Source organism: Epinephelus moara, chromosome 2 (genome assembly GCF_006386435.1).
Source record: "Epinephelus moara isolate mb chromosome 2, YSFRI_EMoa_1.0, whole genome shotgun sequence".
In the NCBI taxonomy this organism is placed as follows: domain Eukaryota; kingdom Metazoa; phylum Chordata; class Actinopteri; order Perciformes; family Serranidae; genus Epinephelus; species Epinephelus moara.
In genome coordinates this window covers 6,675,758-6,696,906 of record NC_065507.1, presented here as the reverse complement: position 1 = coordinate 6,696,906, position 21,149 = coordinate 6,675,758, and the positions used below count along the sequence as shown (strand labels likewise).

At 42.5% G+C, this 21,149-nt stretch overlaps 1 protein-coding gene across 3 annotated transcripts in view; it reads right to left on the bottom strand.

The window, feature by feature from the left end:
• LOC126397966 (SPRY domain-containing SOCS box protein 4-like) overlaps positions 1-21,149 on the bottom strand; it is a 73,306-nt gene that overhangs the window by 27,513 nt on the left and 24,644 nt on the right. Inside the window, exon 1 of one of the 3 annotated variants that reach the window (XM_050057099.1) lies at positions 9,500-9,794. The exons of the other annotated variants lie outside the window; for them this stretch is intronic. The gene's annotated coding sequence lies outside the window, so the exon portion shown is untranslated. Of the gene's footprint in view, positions 1-9,499; positions 9,795-21,149 lie in introns of those variants that run through there. 3 annotated transcript variants of the gene reach the window in all.

Below are 21,149 nucleotides of genomic sequence, written 5' to 3'. Positions count from 1 at the left end.
CAAACGAGAATATTTATCACAAAGAATAATGTTTGAGATTGTAATCACTGTGGCAGTCGACCACTCAGTTGACATTTGGGAATGTGTGTGTAACGTGCGTAGCAAAATAAAAGCCCTTACTGCTCGTTAGGGCTGCACGATATGAGGAAAATATGTGGTGATGAAGTGATCATGATACTACTTGCTATAAACACGTATTAAACTGTATTCAGTTCTGCCTTTCTGCTGCTTTCATACACTGACAAAATATAACGAGTTGCTTGTTGATTAAAAATCAAATGAAATTATTTAAAATACTTTTAATCAAACCAACTCAACACTAAACTGAACACAAAAGACATCACACATTACAGTTACTTTTTAAAATGCAGTTTTCTACTGATGCTCTCTTTCAACTTACTAATTAAAAAAGATCCTTGAGTGCAATGTGCAGTCTTTCATGAGGTGTTCATCCCACAAGTTCACATCCAAATTAGAGTTGAGTCGATTTCAGCTTTTTCCGGTCGAGTCCAGTGCACAGCTTAAACCAAACTGGCTGAACTGGCATTGGACATTATAACAGTTCCTGCAAATTGAAGAGTGGCCTAAATCATCAACCTGTGTTGACAGTATGAAAGCACTAAATCCAACATGTATTGCATTAGTAATTAACAATATGATAATGTCATATATGTTTCTGAATGGATTAATGGAGCCACTAGTGTCAGACAGGCCATGAGCCACAGGCCGGTGTCCGCAACATCATGGAGATCACGTTTTAGGATTTTTGGGTGACGAGAGAAGACTGAAACTGCACCAATATGGCATCTTTCTGGATTTGAAGCCAATGAAAGAGGTAGTGCTGCCATTGTGAGCTGAACTTTTGTCTCTACATGAAACCTCATTTCCCTTCAAAAGCCTAAATAAGGTGGATGCTGGCTGAAGAAAGATCGCCAAGAAATTGAAAGTTTCTGCTGAGCTAAATGACCCTTGCTAATAACAAACTATGCTAACATTACTTGCTGGTGGCTATATTGTCGTTTCCTGACTGTACGTTCAAACCAGAAGCTTCCAAAGAAGCAAAGTCTCTCGAGGACGCCCAAGAAGCACGCCTGTCAAAAATATTTGTGGTCGCTCTGGTCGCTCATCAGGTGAATCATTGAACGTTCGATCATGCTTCTCAATATAAAGGAGCAGCAAAGCAGACTACTGGCTTGAAAGCAGCGTAGTTGCTGCTTGCTGTTGTCCAGTCAAAAAGCCAGCGTAGTTGCTGCTTGCTGTTGTCCAGTCAAAAAGCTCATAGTTGGCCTACAGAAAGTTATGTCTGGTCAGTGAATACAGAAAACGTATGTCATCCCATTCAAACCAAGCAAGGAAGACTTGCATGCTACGTCGCAACATTAGTCTGCAATCTCTCCTCTATTACTAACATTACACACTTTAAAACTCACCAGACCAACCGACTACCTCCGTGACGCGGTCCCAGGCCTCCTTCTTTTTATTGTGGTCTCTGTAACCAAACAGTGACACATTATGAAGGACTGAGTGGGCAAGAGCGCAAGTAATAAACTTCTCGATGTCCATTGTCAGAACAAGTGTGCTGTAGGAACCAAAGTTACATGGCTTGTTCTCTGGGACCCGCTTCATCGAAGCACGTCAGCAGTCTGATTGGTTGTCGCCGGACCAAATCAGAGCTCATTACCATAAAGTTAAACGAGTTTTAACTTCCTTCTGAACCCGCTCCAGTCGCCCAGGTCGCCCAAGTCGCCGGGCTCTCATTGAAAATGAATGACTTCCGCTGTTTTGGAAGCTCTGGTCGCTTCTGGTGTGAACGTACAGTGACGCTCATTTTCTGTTGGGATGCAGTGTCATTATCTTCCACTGGGGAGCTGCTGAATCGAGTGCGACACCTGGTAAAATTCTGTATACCAGTCCGGTTCGGTGTTTGGCTTGACATCAAACAGGTTTGAAAATTTTACAGCAGCCCAACCCTTATCATAATGACATTAAAAACCAACATATTTTGCAGCCCTACTGCTCATGTACACACATTTTTCTGGTTATCACTCAAACATGAACTGTCAGTGGGGAAACACTGGGCCAAACAATTATGGGAGGATTTATGAGAGTCAAGACGAGGGGTGAGGGAAAACGTGATGACAGGACAGAAGAGAGAAAATAAATTAAAATCAGTTATATTTTGGATAGTCTTCCAAATTTATAATAATCTGGAATGAATCCCCAATACATGCAGGGACATACACAGATGTCTGCAATTTAACTACAGCAGTCAAGCCTGGATCGCACACACACTTCTACAGTCAGTCAATCCGGTGCTCTGTATCCGAAGCGCACTAAGCCAGAGTACAAGTCGATTATTACTTGTGACTTTTTATGTGTGTGTATTCAGCTTGTAATAGCAGTGGGTAGCAGTGGTCATGTTCAATTCACTGAGGAAATCAGATGTTCCACACTTGCCTGCTCGACTATCCTGCAGGGTTAAAATATCACAGCCGTACTCAAACAGAAATAATTGGGTTTAACCAAGGAAAAACTTTAATTATTATCTGCCCGTCTGTCCGGCGCAGCCTATAAAACACTATCCAGTTAAATTTTTTGTTCGGCTAGATCCTGGCTGCATCAGCGATTAGGGATTCCAGCCAGAGGGTGTTTTTGGAGAGCAAGACGGAGAGGCAGAGAAGTGCTCCTGTCAGCCTCTCTATAGAAACCCTTTGGGAATATTTGATGTCATCCACATGGAGCTGCTGACATCAAAAAGACACTTCCAGCTGGTGAATATCAAACTTCCAATCAACTTCACCCCAGTGCTTGACCGGCAGGACTGCCTGTGCCCTCCTGTGCAGGGAGCTGTTCCTCACACACACACACACACACATAGCTGATAACGGGCCCTTATCTACAAAATCTGCAGAAAAAATAAAAACATGTAAGTCTGGAGAAGGGAGTCATATTTTACCCTGATATTGTGACATGCTGGTTTATAATTGCGTCACGAACTAACAAAGGGTAAGCCAAGATCATTTCAGCACTTCAATTTGCTGCAGAAATGAATACGCTACTGAGTGTATTCATTTCTTATAGAAGAAAGGGTCCCAAGTTCAGGGAGAAGAAGTAATTTCCGCAATAAACAGCTGTGGAGCTCCTGCAGTCGTTTGATTATTTCCTGAGAAACTCAGCACATTTGGCGAGCCTTGCTGCTGTCATCAAACACCAGTGATGATGGTCTCACTATGAAAACAAAAATGGAAACCACAACACAAACTGCAGCTACAAGTCAAAGAGTTCAGATTAAACTACTGACCCTGTTCTCCCACCGGCAGTTCCAGATGAGTGGCTCTCCATTTTAAATGAGCTGTGAGAAGATGGCAACAGACAAGTGGGAGGATCAGGAGTCAAGGTCATCAAGTGGCAACAAGGCCAAACTGAGCAGGTGATGCAGAACAAGCAAACCTTCAACAAAGAAGAGCCTGTTTATGCCTGGTATTAATTAGCATCTCAGATGATGTGATCACAAGCAGACAGATCTATGTATATGTCGTCACACATGGCATTAGAACGCATCTCCACGTGTCTCAAGTGAACACACTGCAAAGACCAAATGTGTTGTTGTTGAGGTTTGTAGCGCTATATGCACACTTAAAGCCTTGATTATTTCAAATGAGTAAAATCTTAAAGTGTAGAGCTGCATGCAATGCGGCCAAGGACACATAAGTGTTCACACTGCTGAAAGAATGTGGCCATATGTGGCCCAGACCAGCGTCCTGCACCAGGTCCCACAAAAAGCTGTGTAAATAGTAAAAATATGTATATACATAAATTCACAGGTACGGGCACAGATAAAAACACACGCGGGCAGGCAGCAGTTTGAGAAGAAAAATGAATTTTTTTAATTTTTAGAATAAAACAAAATAAAAAGATGTGCAGTATATGTGTAATATTTTGACGTTGAAATCACCATTATCAAACCGCAATTCCTTATCTTTTGAAAGTCAATGAAACAAGTAGAACCTTTGACCTTTTCGTCACATTGTCATCCACATGGACTCCAGCCATGAAACTTTGCAACCTGAGGATGAGGTGGCAGCCTACATTGAGCTCAAGACACCAAAGGAGGATCCTTTCGAGGTTTTATGGTGGTGGAAGGAGCATGCTAAAATGTTTCCTAACCTTGCAGTGACTGAATGTTTTCACCATCCCGGCATCGAGCGCAGCCAGTGAAAGAGACTTTTTACTCCGCTGGATTTGTCATTTTAAGAAGGGAGAACCGAGCTTCATGTGAGAGAGTGTAACCTGTGTGTGTTTAATCACGGGTGCAGGTCGAGTCTTTTACTAATGGGTGCGGGCCGGATGCAGCTTTGACTTAGACATAATGATAGGTAACGGGTTGGGTCTGGTATTTAGCCTTACAGGCAGGGGCGGGTGCAGGTTTTCAAAAATGGACCCGTACAGGACTCTGGCCTAGACCACCTCCCAGTATGGTTCGATTGATGGGCTCACAATGCATCTTGGTGGTCATTTACACTTATTTAGAGCTGTTCACTGCAAACTCTGGTGCAGATTAAATAACTAAATCAAGACCGCTTGAAAAGTTGGGTCTTGGTCCACTACCAGGTGGACTCCAGTGTGGGTTGTATGTGGTGTGAAAACAAATGAACCTACCACAGGATTTTATGATAGCAGGTATGTGATTTAAACACTGTGTACTCCGTCAGTTCATGAAATCCATTAAAAAGAGTGTGACAGTGATCCCACAGTAATAAGCCCTGAATTATTACTGTACGAGACGTCTCCTTTTCGTCCTGTCTCTACCTGTTAGTCACAATTAATGCAGTCAATCTGCAGTCTATTAATGCTCATGAGCTCAAAGAATATAAATATACACATCAGAAGCATTTAAGTGGCGTATAAAATTCTGTCAGTCACCAGAATCTGATTTCCCCATGTGGGTCCTGATGACGCAATGATGACAATCAAACTAAGACTGTCCAATCAACGGGTTCCCTGTCAGTCTGTGTAACTTCATGTGAATTCCTCTTGGTTTGTTTGGTCCAGACCAAATGAACAAAACCACAGGTGCGACAGCACCCTTAATGTGTATAGTCACTCATCAATATGAGCTAGACACTGTACAGCACAGTGAGATGAGGATGAAGAGATGTGGAAGACGCTGGTTTAATATTAAAAAGGTCAGTAAAAGGACAGAATAAAAAGCTGTCAGGAGGGTCAAAAGTTGATGACAAGAGTCAGGAAAAAGAGATGACGAAACGGACCTGGGGAGAGATGAGAGAACTGATGACAGAGGAGAGAAACACTGATAGGGCAGGTGAGTGATGGGTGATGGTAGGAACCCTGATAGGGGAGAAAAAGTGCTTAAAAGACTGAATGAGATGTGCCGTCTAACCTGACACCTCCTCCGATTAAGGGAGCAGAATATAGTGGAAGGGATTATCCACTTCCAGATACAGTGAGTACAAACCGAGAACAGTCTGTGCTTCATTTCCTCCACTTCTTTAAGAAGTCCAGTGATTTTCTTCTGCTCTGTGCGTAGGAGAGACGGGATGCGAGGAGAAGGGACCGGGACTGTTTAAGAAGCGACTTGACCAGAATCCATGGCACAAACTTGTTATCTTAAGCAAGGGAGGCAGTGACGCTGGTAGCGTGACAGCCATTGTTAGCATATCAAATATGCACAGCCAGTCTTAACACAAACAACCCCCACACACAGACACACACATGCAGCTTTAGGGCACACAAACGCAGGGACTTTGAAGTATCACCCACTCAAACACATACACATTTATCAGCACATTGGCATTGGAACATCAGCTGGGGCAATGACAACATGCGTGTGAGCAGGTACATATGTATACAACCTCTGACACAGTCAATGACAAACTGTTAGGGGAGCTAAGTATCCATTACAGACATGAATAAATGGACAGACAGTTTGCAGATGGCAACACGTGTATGCAAACTGGACAACATGTGTGACCTTTACACACGTTCTCATTGGGTGTGAGCGGTTCCAGATGCTAGTTACATTTTCCATAGACTGAAAATGGCACTAAAATGAACTAAAATTGCATCTTTACAGTTCTGCAGTGTCCACTAATTATGTCAATGAAGATTCTCAGTCATCCAGGTCATGGTAATCATAAGTGCAATATCGTAGGCAACTGGACTTGCTTGTGTTTCTTGAGAACATTTTTGCCTCTCATCCAGGAAACTTCTTCAGTTCTAAGGAACTGAAAAACTGAAAACCAAAGAAGCTATTTGGATGAGAGGCAAAACGTCTTCAAGAAACACAAGCAAGTCCAATTGCCTACGATAGCACTTAGGACATCCATTAATCAATTCATTGTGATACTGATTCATTACTATAAAAAAGGAAAAAACAACCATAGGTGAGAAGAAGAAGACAACAGTAGAATGGGAGAAAGGACATCTGAAGTGGTCCAACAGCATAAAACAATCATAGTTGTTGAATTCTGACATGAGACTGTGCAATACATTTCAATGTCACTAAGTACTTTTTCTCAGGATTCTGCATGCTGTCTCTTTTTTCCTTCTATAATCAAAAAAAATCACGACAACACAGGTACGAAGCAAAGCTAAAAACTGCTAGGCATGCACCGACTTGTCGGCCAAACATCGACCTGTCGGCAAAAAGATGGCATTCACCAACAGATGGCCAATATTTTCCCATTGTCTCACAACAGTTTTGTGGAGGGTAAAAAGCAGGGCTCGATGTCTAATGGTGTCCCAGGGACAACAGAAAACTTATTTGGGATCAAACTAAGATGTTCACCTGGATATTGCTGGGACGAAAAGGCGCATTAAACTCACTATGGATGTATCAGCGGATGCACCCCATAGTTTCCAATATAATGCTTCATTCTGAACAACAAATCTGTGTTGACATCGTCATGAGGAGAGCAAGTTAAAGTTAGCTGTTAGCAGCTGGTAGCAGCTGGTGGCCGGAAGTTGCATTAGCCCCTTTTTACGCTGCCAGATTTTCGGCGATTGCCGGCAAGCTGCGAGCATTTAGACACACAGAGCCGGACTGGCGAGTTGATCCGAGGTGCCCAATTTTCCACCTCGTAGGGTAGTCACATTGGCGGAACCTTTTTGGTTTATAAAGAACGAGGCGCCCTTCCGCCACAGGAGGGGCTGTTGAAGACTTGTGGGAGGAGCTGTTGATGACGCCGCACGTGCGAGCCACTGGCGGTGGATAAACAGGAAACAGCTGATAGCAGGAATTAGCGAGTAGCTAGTAGCAAGAGGGAAACACAAACCTGACAGACACTGTAAAGATGAGCAACTGGGGAGACAAGGAATTGCGCGCCCTCCTTGTCCTCGCAAACGAAGAGGCCATTAACCAGCAGATGACGGGGACGGTGAAGAACGGGCAAACTTATGAGAGAATCGCCAAAGGACTGACCAGCCATGGCTTCCCTCCCACGTCACTGTTTACGTCACACGCTGAGCTACACATTTTGTTACTTGCTCACGCTTTGTTACTTGCTCACGCCCCCCATTGCCCCGAAAAAGGCGCATTCTGTATAAACAAAAGTAGGATGGTGGCATTTTGCTGCACTCCCCGATTTTGTTGTTATACTGCCAATGCTGAACGAATACTGATTGGGCTTTCCTGCAAATTTGCACAACTCCTGTCTAAAAAGGGCTTTTGAGTGACATTCTGATACATTTAAGCTCTCTTACGAAAAATAAAGTCCTGGGCAAGGGTAAATTAAAAAGTTCCCAAGATGTGTTCAAATGTAATCTTGGTGAGAAACTTATTAAGAAAATATTTTCATGTTGCCAACTCATATTCTGAGCATATAACAAGACCGTTATGTCATTTTGGTTTCATAGTTGTGTGAACAGGTTTGTTTTTCAGCAATCTTGGGTCTTCAAATTCTGTTTTTTGGACTACAAATACAGACTACTAACTATTTCTTTGATCTTGCACAGGCATAGGATGTACGTGCATGCCAGTGGTCAGCTGGCCGAAGCCTTCAAGTGTGTTTCAAGTGCCACTTTTAATAGAAGAGGTAAGGCGATGTGAGGACACGCACAGCATTTATCAGTCGGCCTTTGCCTGCTTTGGCTCTTAAAAGGCAGACTTAAAGCCCTCCAAAACACACACGCACTGTGAACTTGGGCTTTCCCAGACAATTATGAGCAAAACATGGTGAAATATGTGGTGCTCAATCCAAAAAACTGCTCCAACTGTGACACAAGTCTGACAGCTGACGTGAGTTAATAACATGTCTCTGCTTGCATCATCGCAGTGCTGTGATTCACTGGGCTTTCATCACACCATCTGACATGCCTCGAAGTTGATATTGCTCAGTCTGTCTCAGATTGCCACCAAGATTTTGTTAGACCAATCTAACACAGTTCAACAGTTTCAGAGTGAAGTGAAACTGGGAGATTGTTTTCAGTCGATTAAGTGAGATTCTGTGAGGTCCAAAGCAGACAGAGGTCGACTACGGCTGGACATAAAACTTTATATCTAGTGGAGAATGACAAATGACATGGGACTTAATTTCCTTTGACAGAAACTCATCTCAATGCCATGATATTATCACCATGAAGACTGACCAGAACCCCAATGCCATTTGTTGTTCACTGATATTTGACATTTGTCCGTACGCTACTAGATTTGGAAAAAATTGACAAAATAAAAGAAGATGTAGCATATTATTGTCTCTCAGGCATCAGTAAGGACATAAAACTTTGCAGTCGGGTCTGTTGCTTGTTTACAGACATGTGACAGTTTATTACAGTGTCTGAACTGAACTGAACTTTTATCTAATCACTCACATCAGACATACACCTACTCAGCCCAGACACAGGTTATGTCAAGTGTAATTATGAGTCAGGAGTGCACTGGCCTGGTGTGGCAGCAGTGAAACACAATCCACAAAGTCTGCTGTCATGTGTCACTCTCCCCTCATTCACATGGGTGAAACGCTACACTGCAGGTAATGTGGTAGCAGCATAGCGATGACGGGAAGCACGGGGTGGACGGCTGGACGGCGACTGAACACTAGTCTTCTACTTTACATGTAGACCAAAACATGGAATATTCATCCAGTTCAGATGCAACAAGAGGGCATTCAAAGTGGTAGACAGCTGAATTCAGAAGCCTTTCTTTCTAACAATCAATAAGCTCAATAGTAATCTCAAACTCAACAATCTCAAACTTTAAAATATGACACGAATAGCTCCAACAAACTAAACCTTTTAAACACATGTAAAGAAATGAATGCCTCGTTACATTTCATTCATTCCAATATGTCCTGGGACATGCTGTTACCCTGGGAATGTTGTAACAAGCACAAAGACTTCTGAAAACTGTCATCATGGGATAAGCCCAGCAACAGCCTCAGAGAGACGGGGTGAAACCCGAGAAAATGTCACAGACGGAAAGAAGCACCAACAAGAGGTCAAGCGACTTAAGTGGCCTGTGAGAAGAGGAGAGGCATCTTACCATGAAAGCATTTCTCCGAACAGTCAGGCAGCTCTCACACACCAGTGTGAACACGCAATCACAGCAGCCGAGTAGAAGAGAGGGAATACTTGGTCCTCAGTCTGAAGTCCAAAATGAGGTCAGTACACAGTCAACAGCCAGACAAGAGTGGGACAGGGGCTGAGACGGACAAAAAGAGTGTGTGTCTTTTTCCGTGTGTGTCGGTAAGTTGGTGAGTTCCTGCTTGTGACGCGAGGATGGGGAAAAACAGCCTGGCTCCAGTTCCCAGCTAAGACAGGAAAACAGCTGCTGGAGGGAGGAGGGAAGAGAGGGAAGGATAGAGAGGAGGGAGGGAGGGAGGGAGGGAGGGAGTAAGGAGGAGGGCTTAGCGTGGAGCACGCTCAAAGTGTTTCCCAAGCAGTACGAAACCACCCACTCTCTCACAGATGCACTGACTGGGCGCCTCCAGAAAACGGTGGAAAGAAATGTGGACAAACACACACACACACACACACACACACACACGCAGTTCTCCCACATTTGCAGCTCATTTCCACTTTGCTCCGCTGAGCTGGGCAGAAGACACCGGGACAGTCAGGGAGGAGTGCTGGAGACAGCAGACGCCTTCTGGAAGTCTGTCTTTTATCACAGTCACTTCTAAATGACATACAAACACTACGTTAGGGAGATTAACGAGGCGGTTTTAATGATTTTATTACCACATAATATTTCACATTACAAAATATAAACTGCAACATCAACTAAACTGAGCTGTGAAGTGACTTGATTAACTCAGACTGTCTGTGTTCTCCTTCACTGCAAGACAGCAGTCCATCCTGAGAGCAAGCTGCATTAGACTCAACATAAAGTGAGTTTATTTCTCATATTGATCTCTGGAGTTGTTTTACAGCCCATAAACTTTCCCTTTACAGATGCTCTGTGTGACAACTCAGACAGACTGATTTCTACATTTACCAGAAACTCATGTTCCTATTTTCCTGAAGACATGAACCCTATCTGCTTCTCACTCTGGGCATTGTTGAAGAAATATACTTTGGGATAACTTAAAAAAAAAATTGCTTATGAGGAAACTTTTTTTTGCTTTCTTTGCCTCAGTTTGATGTTATCCAGCATAGATCTGCACTTCAGCATCTCCATTTGCATTTTGACATCTTTTACATGAACTCATTCAACCTATGACTGTCACATCGTATGATACTGAACTCCACTGTAAACATTTGCTTTGGAAATGTTTGTGCAGCTCAGATATGTTTCTATCATCTCAATAGAGGACATTCACATCTGTGCATTTTTTTCCCTTTAATTTAATTTTATGGGAAAATTAACTTTGTTTCAGCCCTCATTTGTCCTTTTAGAACAACGATATATTTTAAACAAGACTTAATCACTACAGTCACACTGGTGACCTCATGAGGATGTGATGCTCATCAAAACACATCCAAATATCAATCAAAGCTTGTATTAAACATTCAGAAAAATAATTTTGGATCCTTTTTCAGACATTTATGTTGGCCCCATGCTAGAAGAGGGAAATTTGGTCCGATTTGCCCCTTCTGACAATCACAGGGGTGTTTCCAGTTCTAGGCTGTTCTGTATTATTATCTGACCAAATGATCCTGTAGTCCGAGGGTATTAACACATAACCTTAAAGTTTACAACTGGATCAGAGTCTTTCTGTTAAATTGTGAATATCAAACATGTTTGACATTTATGACTCGAAATCTTGTAGTGTGAAAGGAACAGTCATAGAATATTGAGCAGTAACCCACAATAGCCAAAACCCCTTTTTTTACACTGCCTCTTCAAGGCAGGAATTCTACGTTATGCTGCCTCATCATTCTGTATAAAGGCCTCAGACACACCAAACCAACATCAGAGAACTAGCAGTGGAAAGAGCCCCTCGCTGCGTGCCTCGCCCAAAAAGTTGCACATGAACACCCCAAATCGATGGCAAACAAGCACATGTGCCTGCGTGAGAGGACATACCCCTCCATACCAACATACTGCAGCAGTCTATAAAGACAAACTGGAGGACCGCCTTAATGCTAGTTAGCCACTAACAACACAATCCAATGTTGAAAAATCAGAGCATAGTAACCGTGCACAAATGAAAATAAAAAACAAGTTTGTTTCAACCTCACTCCCTCTCGACTTTAGCTTTTTGTTTACAGTCCTTGCTTCTGGTTCTCTTCCCGTTCGCTGGGCTGAACTGCCAATCAGACACAATCACACACCACATGAACAAGGGCAGCAGACGCTCACCAACGGCGCAAATTTTGACCGATGGCAACCTGTCGGCTTGGTGTGTCAGGGCCTTAAAGATACAAATGCAGAATGGGGAGACAGAGTTGTCTCACCTTTAAGCCGGCAACGGTGGTAGTAACAGCTCCGAAACAAGGTTTGTATAAAAAGGAAACCTGGCAACACAGGTGTAACATTTTGATGAAGTGTTAAGTCTAGTTCACATTACACGATTTTCATCCTGATTTTGCGTCGCGGAGACTATCATAATCTTTTGTGTGTTCATACCTGGTGACGTGCGTTTCTGTCAGCGGGAGTCTCGCCAACTGTTACGACCTGTGTGTGCACACCACAAGATTTCTCCACCAAGCCCTCGTCGACAGAGCCCCAGATGACGCGGTGATGTCACCAAACTTGGAGACAACACATCGTAAAGGCATGGATATTCTTTATTATCCTGGATCCAAACACAACGCGCTCCCCGTGATCCTGTGGATGCCGCAATTGTTGTTGTTGCTTGCCAGCTTGTCAGTGTTGCCAGATCTTGGGAGAGAAACAAGCAACCAGGGCTATGGAAACAAGCCCAGAAGAAGTGACTATCATGCATTTAAATAACTTAGGTGACATTTAAAGAGCAAGCCCAAATAAGCAACTCCACTTTAGAAACAAGCCCAAAGTCGCGGCTAATAAGCAGACCTGGCAGGTGGCAACCCTGCGGCTTGTCCTCCTCACATTTCTTCCGTCCTCCTGCGTGCTGGCGTGGGAAGTATCCCGCCTCTCATTGGCTGATGCTCTGTCAGTTGTGTCACACATGCCAGATATCCAGTCCCAGTCACAGACAAGGGGGCGACTTGCTCGTAGGTTTGTTCACACGAGGCTCGTCGTGGCAGACTATCTGCAGACTCACGTCCGACCCAAGGCTCTCAAGATCCTCTGCGACGTCAAAATTGCGGTGAAAATCGTGTAATGTGAACTAGGCTTTATGCGTGCGACCCACTGTTGGGAAATTTAAAAAGTAGCTGATAGCAGTTAGCAGCTAACTAAAGAAAGAAGAACAGCGGCCGAAAATGACTAATTCTGGATAACAATAAGGTCAAGGAGCTCCTTACCCTCCGAGCAGAGGACACCGCCATTTAACAGAGACAGTAAATGATTGTTGCTGCAATGTTATGTTATTGTTATTATTTAGAAAGTTCTGCTGATGCATACACTACATGCGCACATGTTTGTCTAAAATCACACACCATTGTGGCATGATGCAGCCATTGTTTGGTGCGGTGTAAAAATGCAAAGGCAGCATGAGGAAGGGACTTTGTAGCGGTCCTATAGCGTGATCTGATTGAGAACGAGCTGAGTGGGTGGCGTCATAAACACGTTTGAGACTAATAATAAAACGTTATTTTCAACTCACTCAGCCATGACTTTTTCTCTGCTTTTTTTGTTTGTTTGTTTGTTTGTTTTTTTCATGTAAAACACAGCACACACAAGTGCGACTAGCTGACGACGATGTTTTTTTTTTTTCCTCAAATCAGTTTGATCACACGAGTTTATGTGAGGTCCCAAGTCCCTGGAATCACCACTCTAAAACCATATGGTATAAACGACTAAGTTGAGGTTTCGGTTCTTACGATTAAAATATTAAAAATCGGTTAAGTCTCTCGTTATGGCTGTGATCTCCCGAGATTCTAAAATCAGTTAAGATTTGAAAATGCTCTAGTGCGCACCAGGTATTAGCTAATGCATTCTCTGGAGCCTTTAAGCCACTAAGTTCCTCCCAGCAGAAGAATTCAATGTTGCTTTTTGATATTACGATGTGTGTGTAATATAAACTCAGTTATGACAAGGTACCCCACCCAAGCCGTCTTTCTCTTCCTCTCTCCTTGGCTCTGACACCATCCCCCGCTCTCTACCTATGTATCTATGTTTCTCTGCCTCTCATCTTTCTCCCCTGGGAGACAAGAAAGCCCTCCTCTCACTTGTTACCGCCCCCCCCTCCAGTAAAAGCACAACAGCATTCCTCTCTGCACGCTCGCACTCCTCCATCTAAAGAGTGTCTTATGCCGAAGTCCGTATATATTAACGCAATATGACTGGGTTAGAATTAACTCAAGCAGGGAAACCACACAGGAGCTTTCGCTGTGCAAAAAATGCACAGTCACCACATTCATAACAGATTCAACTACACCCGCCCACGCTGAAGGTTGCTGCTGCTTGCCGCAGGATTACCTTGTTTTGATGTGGTCTTGTGTATTGATACGAGAGCAGCAAGAGGCTGAATGCCCTCAAGTAGGGATCACAAAGAGTGGGCTAGAACTACACTCAACAGGCAAACATGTGTCTGTGGGTTTGTGAAGTCAATTCGGGGCACTTGTTATCCCGAGAAGGAGGAAAAACAACATTTTATTTGTGTTATCAACTGCAACACCAAGAACTTGGAAGGCAGCTGACTTCAGGGACTAGGGGTGGTCACTGGTGACAACACAGCTGTTACAGATGACACCGGACATCTACAAGAAAAGATATTTGTCGATGACTGTCAGTATCTGTTGAGTGCTTTTTAAGTTATGGTGAAGACAAATTGAATATTCCCTACTAATGCAGCTTCATATTAAAAGCATTTCACCGGTGACACATGAGTTGACTTTAATTATGAAGTAGTCACAGGAAATGCAATGTGTTTGTCAGTGAGATTAGCACTATCGCTATCATTAATCAACTACAATTACCCCTCGTGGTTGCATGCCCCCGCAAACAAGCCAAGCTTCTCTTTCAGTTCATATCCATGTATGTGAAAACATGGATGCTTCACCACTTCGTCCCCCCGGCAACACAGACAACCTGTACAATCAGCACAGTTTCAGGGTGGACACCCAAGGTTAGTGTCAGTTCAGTTTCTGACCAAATGTCTCTTGTGTTCCTGAGATATGATGTTGACTAATGGCTAGAAAAGTGTTTCTGCAGAATATGATGATGTCACAGTGAAGCGGACCTTTGACCTTTTGGATATAAAATGTTATCATTTCATCATTTTATCCTATTAAACATTTGTGAGAAACTTTGTCATAATTACAGGGTTCCTACACATTTGGAATTTCAAAATTCCATACTTTTCCATACCCTAATTTCCAGACTTCTCTGCATTTTTTTTTCCGAGAATATGCGACATCTGAGTAAATATATTAGTGTATCATATTTCACATCATATTTAATTATTCTTAATAGGCGATTGTAGCCAAGTACCATAATGGCATGCAAATAAAAACTCAGGTAAGTTCAATGTCTGGGCTGAGGCAAAAAGGTTGGGACTCTGGGTGCAAGCGATGCAGTAATGAGAAGTCTGTTTTTTCCTTTCATGTGGTTCAGAATCGCCTTCTCCTCCATGTTGGCGATGTCAAACGATTTCACACAAAGCTTGCATCTAGCTCTGTGTGTGAATTGGGAATCCTTGGCCAACCAGTATTTATATACGGTATTGTCAAGCCATCCATCCAAAAACTTGCATCTACCCATTGTGACCCACAGTGTTGGAGTGAAACTTGATACCTGGGGGGCTGCAGGAGGGTCATGGGGCAGCGGACTGGACATACCACTTGTCAATCAGGTAAAAGGGGCGGTATGTTTTCTGAGACTTTTGCTCTCACACAAACTGTGCTTGGCCCGGCATAAAACATGATCCGGATTTATTAAATTATTTTTGGAAATACCTAATTTTCTATTTTAGATAACAGTATTTTAGAACAGTGGTAATAGTCTGGAAACATAAATATTTTTCCATACTTTATTTTTCATTTTCCATACTTTTTAATACCTGGAAATTGATCAAATTTATTTTCATACTTTTCCACACTTTCCATACTTGCGTAGGAACCCTGTAATTAACAGACAGCATTGGTGCTGCGCCGCTCCTGCAGAGCTGCCTGCTGCTGTCACCACTGTATTTCCATACTTAGGGACATTCCAAGCCAGTGCATTTTCAACAACATAGTCCCACAAAACAAAAAAAAAAACAAAAAAAAATAGGCAAGACTCCTATTTTCTAGATCTGTGGTTCCCAACTGGTCCGGCTACAGGGTCTAGATTTCTCCTTAGTCATTAGTTCAAGGTCCACACAGTTAAATACTTAGCGTCAAACTTGCATTTGGCCGTGCTGACGAGCTAGTTTGCTGTCTCAGTTTAAAAGCTGTCTGTTAGTCAGTCACTCTACAGCAGGGAATAGCACTTCAAAATAAAAGCTCTGGACTGGAATTGACTGTACTTCAAAGTAAAGTGTGTTTTTTTTAAAACTTGACACATTGGCGAGCCACTTGCGGTCCATTCAGAATGGATCTGCAAACCACGTTTGGACTGCAACCAACCAGTTGGGAACCACTGCTCTAGATGTTCCGCCCCTGACTAGCACTGCTCACACTGGCAGTGTGGCTGCTCCATTAACATAGGTGCCAAAAAATAAATAAAAAAGAGCTACTGCAGCAAAACTAGCAGGGACAGACTTGATTGGGAATATTGCTCAAAAAAAAAAACAGCAATGAAATGATAAAGATAGGTCAAGTCAACAAATGAACACATAAAGAATCCAAAGTCTGGATATTTCAGAAAAATGGAGTAAAACATACAGCACAGACCTGTGAATCCTTTACGGAAGTACAAACTGCACAACCATATGAACTGCACTCTGATTAAAACCATTAAAACCATTCTCATTTCATCTCTCCTCAAGTAAATGACTTTACAATATGCAGATCGAAGAGTCTAGTCAGCCAAGGTAGTGGGCCAGTCAATAATAGAGCCATTTATCTAAATGACTTCCTGCTCCTCAGACAAAGACGCACCCCAGAGCCGAGGATGAGTAGCAGTTTGCCGTCTCCATGTCTCCGTTTACCCAGGAGAAGAATCTGTTGGCAACCACATGTTGGAAGTGGGAGCCAAAGCTAACTGGTCTCTGAGAGTCCAGTTCTTTCTTGTCCACAAACACAGGACCACAATCTAAACACCAGGCACATAAAAGGTAAACCTGCCTCCATGGTAATGTCTCCCAAGTGTTGGAGAGGAGACAGAAATCTTTTCATGGTGAAGTGTGATCAGCAAGTAAACTAAGCACATTTTTTCACCTTGCAAGCCCAAAAATACACAAGTTAAAGCTTGTTGATATTTACAGTCACATATGGCAATATTTTAATTCAACACCTCAACACTGCGGTGGCTTTGTTGCTAAGCACTTTCAGCCAAAGCACACATCAGGGCCCATCTGTGTGGAGTTTGCGTGCTCTCCTTGTGTTTGTGTGGATTTTCTCAGACTATGCAGGTTTCCTACTATCGTCCAATGACAAGAGGGTGCTTTGAGTAGGAAACTCTAAATTGCTGAGAGGTGTTAGCCTTGTGTTTCTCCGGTGACTGCGATCTGCTGCAGCCTCTGCTGAACCTCAACAGGACGAGGCAGGCAAAGAGTATAGATGAATATGACTCATGGTGCATCCATATTGTAATTTAAACTATGCGTAGGCGATTAAGTCTCTGAGAAAAAAAGATTATTAATGTGAAGGCTAAGAAGGAGAGGAGATTTTCACAGCTGCTACAGTGAACAACAGTGTACACAGCATTAAAAGGCTTTGCTGGGTGCAAGAAAGATAATCATGATGATCTTAACAACATTAGAGTTGCTGCAATTTGCTGATCAATTATTTGAGAGACAAAATTAATCTGAGAGTAATTTTATTAGTTTAAATCATTTTTCAAGCAAAACTATTTAACATCTGAAGGTTCCAGGCTCTCAACTGTGAGAATTTCCTGCTTTTTCTGGTCTTACATTACAAATAAAAAATTTATATTTTGGGGGTTTGGACTGTTGATCAGACAAAACAAGATCTTTGATTACATCATCTTCGGCTTTGGGATATTCTGACATTTTTTTCACTGTTTTATGGTGTACAGATAATCCAGAAAATAACTGGCAGATTAATCAATGATGACTTAGTTGCAGCCAGGTTCTGAAATTAGAATCTGTCAAATACAGGTAGATTGTTGGCAGTGGTGGGTAGAATCGTCAGGGCATCCACAACTTTGGTGGACAGGGAAAACACACAACAGAAAGACACATTTAGTAAGGCTGGCGTATGAATGGAGAAAGCTACAGATTTGAAAGCTGTCTGCAACTGAATATTATTAGTTTTCATTGACAGTCAAAATTCACTGAATTCTAACCAATAGTAATCAATAAATGATGTTCACACACATACATATTTAATACTGTATCAACTTCTCTAACTCACGATTCAGTTTTGTCTGAAGGAAGAGCTTAGTGCGTAGCAAGTGCGTAGTTAAGTGAGTGGACAAGTGCAGTGAAATGCGCTGAGAGCAGACAGGTGCTGCTGATTAGAGCAGAGGAAAATTTCACAATTAAGTTGTATATTGAGTCTCTATGAATTGAAATCTATCGTATATTTTTGCACACAGGTGGTATTGTTCTTATTGTGATGTACTGCATTGTTTTTATGTATTGTACTATTGTTTAAATGGTTTGTCCTGACTGCAAGAAAAGTTTCCCTTTAGGGACAATAATGTTACCTAACCTAACCTAACCTAACCTAACCGGTGGGCACATTCACATGCATGTGTACAGTAACCTCCTCTCTGCCCTGAGAAGTAGGGCCCCCTAATAACTAGATCTTAAGTTTTTTTGTGTAAATATATTAAACACTGAATGACTTTATTCTTACATTAAATGGTGTCTAAATTATCTTAATGTTAATCCCTCACTCAGAGTATAGATTTCTGTGTGGCAGACAAAAAAATGAATGCAGCTACAGATCTTGGTGCAGCCATAAAAAATAGGTGTGTCGATATCTAATATTTTGGTCACAGCCATTTTGACAACCTGGGAAAACAGTGTTTCTGTTTATTAGCAGATTTAGGTGTTGTCCGTGTTTTTCCGGTGTTGGTGCCAAAATTATACCCATGATACTTTTTTTTTTCCAAAATAAAGCACACCAACATTGTTTTTAATTTTTAAAAGGCAATTTGAGGCAATGGAACTTGAAATTGAACAACATATGACCTCTTACCAGTTTAACATACAGCCTACTTATACTAAACACTATTAACAAATTCACATAACTCATTAACGTAAATAAAAACTAACCCAACTGCAATAATTTAACACTAAGTAGCAGTTACAGCACTTATAACAGCAGTATTAATTTTGAGTTGGGATAATTATTTGTCTCCTAAACTGAGGAAGACTCAGCAGACAGACGTTTCTCAATTATCTATTGAGGAGCAACTGGGATAGTCACTAATGAGAAATCATGAGAAATGAGAATAGCTGGTCCACCTTAACAGTCCACCTTAAGGGAACCTGGTCAGTTTGTAATATGAGGCTAACTTTAGGGCTAACCTCCTTCACTTATCAGCAGATGGCAAGCAAGTCACAGGACCTTGACGTGGGTCTTGCGGATTTATGGCATTTATTCACTGACCAATAGACTAAACTGTGCTCACACTGCACTGCTACAGCCACACACTTGCTATATATACACACAATCTGGCACTGAATTCTGTTGCACCATGATTCAGTCCAGCAGGTACTGGTCATCTAGGAACTGGTGCCATATTGGCACCTGATGTCAGTAGCCAACCCTGTTTAGTCTAGTGTAGAGGACTGCATTGGGATTGGGATCCCACAGGGAGAAGACTCAATCCATTGACAATAAATCTATTGTGCGGGCATGAATGGTCAGAATGTCTGCTTCACACCCTGTGGTAATGTGCGGGAATAAACAACAAGTCTGCTGGAGCGGTAATGGTCAGAAATCCAGAGGGAACGGGATTAGGAAAACAGTCCTGTGCCGAGCTCTAGTCTAGTGTGGCCACAGAAGTCTACTGTTTGACTGTACTGTTTGTTAGACTGAAAAGCTGGCAGGGTGAGCAGCTGGTTTCTTCAGCGCTGACTCGCATCTTTGTCATGCTTTTATAAGCCTGCACACAACCACACCAACAGTCTCCTCCTCACACACTGGTATGATTAGAAAACAGGCTTCACACATATTACGAGCTGAGAAAATTCCAGTCATTGTTTGACAGTGGACACACAACTACACCGGACAGAGTCTGATGCTATTCTGGTTATCATGATGGTTGAGGATCAATTGTATCTTCTCTACTCCAGCATCCATTAGTCTGGATAACAAGGAGATTGGCATCTTAGCCGAATCCTGATAGTGAAATTCCAGCTGTGTGGTTGCCATATTCACACAGAGTAAGCATGCAGAGACAGGACCTGTTGTTGCTGCAGTGTAGTGTTGGCGAATAGATAGATAGACGAATCAAATCACCACCAAAAAGTAGAAAGTGGAATCACAGAGCAAGTGGCTTTGACCCAGCATGGCTCATGAACACACCCGATGGGATGTTGTGTGTTCTCTGCAGAAAACACAATCCCTCACAGCATGTTGATTTCGTAAAGCAGCCACTCCAAAGGTGCACACAAAGTGTTGGCACTATGCACCCACACACGTCTCCCAGCCTCTGCCACCTTAGTCTCAATGCAAATTAAAACTATGGTGTTTTTAAGTTCTCTGATGTTTCCTGGAACTTCAGATTCTCTACCTATATCTAGTTTAAGCAAAGACTTGATTCTGTAGCTTTAGTTCTCACACAAATACAAAGTCCTGGGTCAGGTACACACATGTCACCCTGTATTGTAATTCTGAAGCGTACTGTAGCAATTAGGTTAGTGAAATAGGCCTCTGCAGGGTGAAACCTTAGCCAAAACTCTCTGAGCCTGTACTACATATCAGCTGCTTTTGGGTTAGGACCTGTTGCAATATTTAGCAGCAGGCTTGGATCAGTTTCCCTGCGCCTACAGGTAAGCCCAAACCAGTCTGATCAGGTTTCCACAGCTGGGCTATAGAATGTGAGGTAGACCTGTCTTCACGTGAAACACTTCCCATCACCACCGGGGATAATTCGTCATTTTCAAACAAAGGCATATTGCTTGCTAGTGGTGGAGGAAGTATTCGGATCCTTTACTAAAGTCAAAGTACCAATAAATGTAGTCCATTACAAGTAAAGTGTCAAAGTAAGAGCACTTCGTCACAGGGGACATTTTACTGGAGATTAATATATGATTATATATATTGTTAATACTGGTGCATAGGTGTGTACGTAGCATTTTACTGTTGCAGCTGCAGATACAGATTTGTAGTTTAGGTGGTTTCAACCTACACAGTCATGACCTGAGGGGCCATGAGAGGATTAATGGGAGAGGAAAAAGGGAAATAAAAAGTTCTGTTGCACAAATCTGTATCTATATTTTCTAGCCCTTGTTTTTCACTAAGTGCTGGACCATTTGAACAGTTATTTGAATGAAACTATCTAAAAGCTTAGAGGGAAAATGTCTCCTGGGGGGACTAAC